Source organism: Vipera berus, assembly GCF_964194415.1.
Source record: "Vipera berus genome assembly, chromosome: 1".
Taxonomy (NCBI): domain Eukaryota; kingdom Metazoa; phylum Chordata; class Lepidosauria; order Squamata; family Viperidae; genus Vipera; species Vipera berus.
In genome coordinates this window covers 207,717,144-207,722,722 of record NC_138202.1, presented here as the reverse complement: position 1 = coordinate 207,722,722, position 5,579 = coordinate 207,717,144, and the positions used below count along the sequence as shown (strand labels likewise).

At 39.8% G+C, this 5,579-nt stretch overlaps 1 long non-coding RNA gene across 1 annotated transcript; it reads left to right on the top strand.

Moving 5' to 3' along the window:
* Nucleotides 1-827: 827 nt before the first annotated feature.
* LOC308662343 lies at nt 828-5,064 on the top strand. The gene is made up of 3 exons (XR_014025170.1): nt 828-928; nt 1,254-1,297; nt 4,961-5,064. It is a non-coding gene; the product is annotated as an uncharacterized lncRNA (long non-coding RNA).
* Nucleotides 5,065-5,579: the final 515 nt, after the last annotated feature.

Below are 5,579 nucleotides of genomic sequence, written 5' to 3'. Positions count from 1 at the left end.
CCATGAGATAGACAGGCTTAAGTTGAAGCTGTGGTGATAAACCCTAGTCCAGGGGTAGGCAACCTCGGCTCTTTTATGACTCATGAACTTCAACTCCCAGAATTCCTGAGCCAAGTTGCCTACCCCTGCCCTAGTCAAAGCAGCTAGGTTTTTTTAAAGTGACTGATGATACAATAACTTACAACAAGCCTGTGCCTCCTTGCCCCCCCATGACTTGAAAGCTTCTCTTCCATACAACTCTATTAATTAAAATTACTACACACTCAGGTGGGAGAGAAGTCAGCAAGTTGAAGGACATCATCAAGATTTTAAGATTCCTCATATCAGAGATCTCCACTGGGATGAATTTGATGGGGTTATTTCGGAGCTTTAGCACTTGTAAACATTTAAGATGAAACACCTGTAAAAGACAAATTGTGCGTAATGGGTTAGAAACTGCCGCAAAGACAGTATTTTTTTTAAAAAATGTTGGGAAGTCTGGTTTTGTCATTGATGGGAATTCTTGTTTTCATTTTACCTTCCAGCACTTGAATTTAAGACTATGATTACAGTACTTTTCTCTTCCTCATGATGTTTTTTTTCATAGATAGAGGCTTATTTCAAAGAAACTTCAACGCAAGGCAATGGTTAGGTGGGGGAACCCTGTTCTTCAACTGAGTCAGAATTTATCTCTCCTTGATGTTGTCATTAACTACAGGCACAGCTAGATGGCTGTGTTAAAGCTCTATTCAACAGGCCTTGAGCCAACAGAATTATGTCAGCTGAATTATCTTCCATTATAATAATGACAGCAATTGGAGCTCTTCTTGCAATTTTAATGCAGCAAAGGATTGTTGGATTACCCCTTCTTCTATTTGTCTATCTACAGGAGTTTGTCCACCATCACTATTTCCACTAACTTCTCTTGGACTGGACTCAGTTACACCATGTAGGCCTCCAAAAATGCATCAGCTATGAAAGTCAGCTAGTTTCATGTCTTTCTCCCTTCCTTTCAATGATTGCATACATTTTTCTGATTCTGTAATCTCTGGTCTATGGCTATCATGAAGAAATAGATAGATAGATAGATAGATAGATAGATAGATAGATAGATAGATAGATAGATAGATAGATAGACAGACAGACAGACAGACAGACAGACAGACAGACATAGATTGAACACTTAAGGGTTGGGGCTGAATTGAAGGTTACATCATGAGCTCATGTTATAAAAAATGAGTTACCAGTTTATGTTTCTGCTGTTGTTGGACAAGGAGAGAATGATGCCGACAAATACTTTACTGTTTCCCACAGCATGGTAAGAAAAACCATCTACTTTTCTGTGCAAAACCCTGATGTAATACATCCCAGGAAATATATTTCTTAGTAATAATTAACCAAAACTATTTGAACTCTGGCTGAAATCACTCTCCCTTGTCAAACAAGGGCCAAGTTCATACAGCAATTTGGCTAGTTCCACAGGCAATAGGATTAATTAATAAATGGGCTACCCTGTTATATGAACACAGATAAATCAGAAAATCAATCACTCTTATTTTTGTTTCCTTGAGTCTGCTGACTCAATTGATGGCAAAACCACATTGGTGGCCTAATGTCAGTGTTATTCACATACCGTATTTTTCTGTGTATAAGACACTATTTTTGGCTTCTGGTTTGCCAAGCCAGCCGACATGGACGTCTGGAGGACGGCTCTCGTCTTCCACATCCAGTTTCGCATCGCTGGGGGGTCCTAAAAGGGTCGAAGAGTCGCCTTGGAGGGGTGACCAGAAAGAAGGGGCTTTTGCAGAAACGTGGGGGAGCCACAATCCCCCCATTAGTGCCTGCATTCCCTTCGTACCGGCAGACGAAAGACTGGCCATAGTAATATGGCCAGTTACTAGGCTGCAGACAGCCGAAGTCAAACTTACCACCAGGCAACATTAAAGCAGCGTGGAAGAGACGGGGGTAAGATTCCTCTCTTATACCTTAATCTTCTTCTTTTCAACTAAATAAGCTGCTAAGTACCTTCCCCCCTGTGGAGAGGGAGGGGGGAATTCAACCCTCCCTTCAAATAAGCGGCGAGCAAGCTCAGGGGTGTTTTTTAAAAAAACGTTGAAAAAAGAAATGGACTAAAAGAAAAGAACTTTCAAAATACTTGGGGGACACCCAGTGGCTAAACCTGAAATTGCAATCTGACTTTTTCTTTTAAAAAAATCAAGAAAATATTTAAGAAAAACAAGATAAAATTAACCTTGAACACCAGGTGTGAAACTCCACCATGGAAGAGTTTCAAAAACAAATCTATGCTATGTGGGAAATATCTTACCAAACCTATCAGTTCCTTTCTACAGCTGGTGATGAAATAAGAGCTTTTGGAAAAGAATTAGAAAGCATTTTGAAGAAATAAACTCAAAGTGACTATAACTAATATTTTATTGGGACAGAACTTAACAGAAGAAATTGAACAATCAAATACATTGGCAGAAGAATTAACTATTCAACAAACACAGACTTTTGAGGACCATAATGGGAAACAGGTGGGAAAAAAATTATTCAGTCCAGGACAATTATATCAAGAGGTGAAAATAATGAGAAGATTTGGCGCTGTTAACAGACACCTCAATCCTTCAAAAATAGAGACTGGAGGACTACTTCAATATGATATGACACAAGAATGCTTTGATGACCCTGAGGCAAAGAAGCGAAAAATGACCTGGCAAAGGAAGAAAGCAAGAATAAGACTGAAGAAATATGGACATCCTTAAGAGGTCTGAAATAGATAATACCAAAATAGACAGGATTGTACTAGGATTACGAGAGATTGTTTTGATGAGTAGATAAAAATACTGACTAATTAAAAAAAATAAAACACAGATGTATGAATAGTAACATTGAAATATTGAGCTCTTTAAATGACATGGATTAAGATGTATATATGATAAGACTGATAGAATGTAACAAACATACTTGGGTGTAGTGATATGAAAGGATGTATTAAATGTTGAAACGGAAGAAATGTTGGTAAATTTTTAATATGTGGAAACTATAAATGAGAAATAAGAATATTATATTGTCCTCCTCCTCTTTCTCCTCCTTGCAATTGGTATCCTAATGACTACCATTCTAATATTTATTTATTTATTTAATTGAATTTATATACCGCCCTATTCCCGAAGGACTCAGGGCGGTTTACAGGGCGAGTTAAAACAATACAAATAAGTACACTTTAAAATAGAATTAAATTGAGACTAGCCCACAATTAAACAAATTAAAATTAAACTTAAAATAATTAAAATTAAAATTAAAATTAAAATTAAAACCCCCTCAGTCCAGGCCAGCAAGATCAAACAACCAAGTTTTAAGGTCCCGGCGAAATGAGCAAAGGTGTGGGGAAGTCCAAAGTTCTACTGGCAGTTCATTCCATAGGGCAGGCGCGCCCACAGAGAATGCCCTCCCCACTGGACCCATCCATCGGCAATCCCTAACTGGCGGAACCCTAAGGAGGCCCTCCCTGTGGGAGCGCACAGGACGCTGGGAGGCTGATGCTGGCAGCAGGTGCTCCCAGAGATAATCCGGACCCATGCCATTTAGGGCTTTATAGGTCATCACCAGCACCTTGAATCTCACCCGGAGGAGAATTGGAAGCCAATGCAGCTCACGGAGAAGAGGTGTTACATGAGAGTATCGGGAAACTCCCATTACTACTCGCGCAGCTGCATTTTGCACCAGCTGAAGCCTCCGAGTGGTCCTCAAGGGCAGCCCCACGTAGAGAACATTGCAGTAGTCTAACCGGGAGGTAACGAGCACATGAGTGACAGTGCGTAGGGCATCTCGGTCCAAATAGGGTCGCAACTGGCACACCAGGCCAGTTGTACTACTAACATTGATATGGAAATGAGATAAATAAGAAGTGTATTTACATTACTAGGTATCAGAGAAAATTGTGTAAAGGGAAAGGAGGTTATTTAGCAATATGAAAAAGAAACTTTAAATGTTTAATTTTAATATCAATGTAAAATTAAAGCTGGAAAAATATATAAGGTGTTTGATGTTTTAAAGATGGAATGTTAAAATATAAAATACACCAAAGTATTGACAAATATAAGAAAACTATTAAATGACTGATGGATAGCAATGAGAAGTATGTTAATTTAGATAAGAGATAATAAGTATTAAAGGAAACAAGAGAGAGGAAGTATTGGTTGCAACAACTTGGAGATTTGTAATAATATGTATTTGTCTGAAATGGAACTATTGTAACCCAGACACCACATTGCTTTTTAAAGATACTATTGTAATATTGGAAAACTAATTTAAAAAAAAGAAAAAGAAAAAATGACGCTATTTTTTCCTGCAAACACCCTGTTCAAAAATCAGGTGCGTCTTATACAAGTACAGTGTCTTGTACAAAAAGATAATGGTAACCTCCGCAGCCCAGGGCATGCCTTGTGTGGGTTCTTTACATGCCGCTGCTATGCCGCCTAGTGCAGGAGGATATCGCTAGCCTGAGATGTTGCCTGGATGGGGAGAAAGCGGGCCTGAGATGCCGCTTGGTGCTGGAGGATCGTACTGCCCAAAGGATACCGCCAGTCCCACTGAAGACACCTTCTATTGCCTGTTTTTCACCAGTGCAGCTTGGGCTGAAGCCACAAGAGGCCCTGGGAAGCCGCCTCAGTACAGTGATTGACGGCTGAGGGGGTGGCAGGACTAACCCACAGAGCACCATCTGATTGGAGGAAGTCACCTCTCTTGTGTGATGGCATGGCCACTTGTTTTACTGCTACTAAAGATGTGGTTTGTTTAATATTTAAAATGTTAGTTTCTAAATTTTTGTTTAGAAAATTGGGGGCCGTCTTATACAAGGGTGCATCTTATAGACGGAAAAATACGGTAAATGAAGTTGGATACCACCATGTTATAACATCAAAAGGACTGCATAGTGAGGAATGACATAACTGTTATTTTCCTTTCTTTTCCTAAGTTAGCAGTGGTGTCAAACTGCCGGCCCGTGGGCTGGTTGCAGCATACAGAGACCGCGCCCACCCCAGCTCCAGCAATGCAAAAAAAGTCGCAGTACGTCGCAACACATCACATGATGTGGTGAGTTTGACACCCGTGTAATAGAGGTTCATAAGGCAGATAGGAATATGGCAATAATCATGATGGGTGATTATGAGGCCAAGATTTAGCTGATTGGATATAATGGAAAGAGTGGGTTTTCAGAATGCTGTACATGATCAAATTACATGTCTTGGCAACAATGGAAAAGGCAGAGCAGAAAAGGAATAAACTGAAAATAAAGCCAAGGCAAAGATTGTGAGCTACTCAACAGAGTAGGTGGCAAAGTGATTGACATATACCTTAAGAGCAATCATGGAAAGAGTTGGCAGGTGATGAAAACTTTGGATAGCACAGATAAGAAATCCTGAGCAAGGATAATTATGAGTCAAGGAAATAGATCACTTTTCCTCAACCTGATCCCTTCCAGCTTTTCTGGATACTGTCCAAGGTTCCCCAATTGATGATGGTGACTGGATTGAAATCTGTCTTAGAGGCAATGGGGATAGAATGGAGCTGGCATTCAAATGTAAAGAATTGAT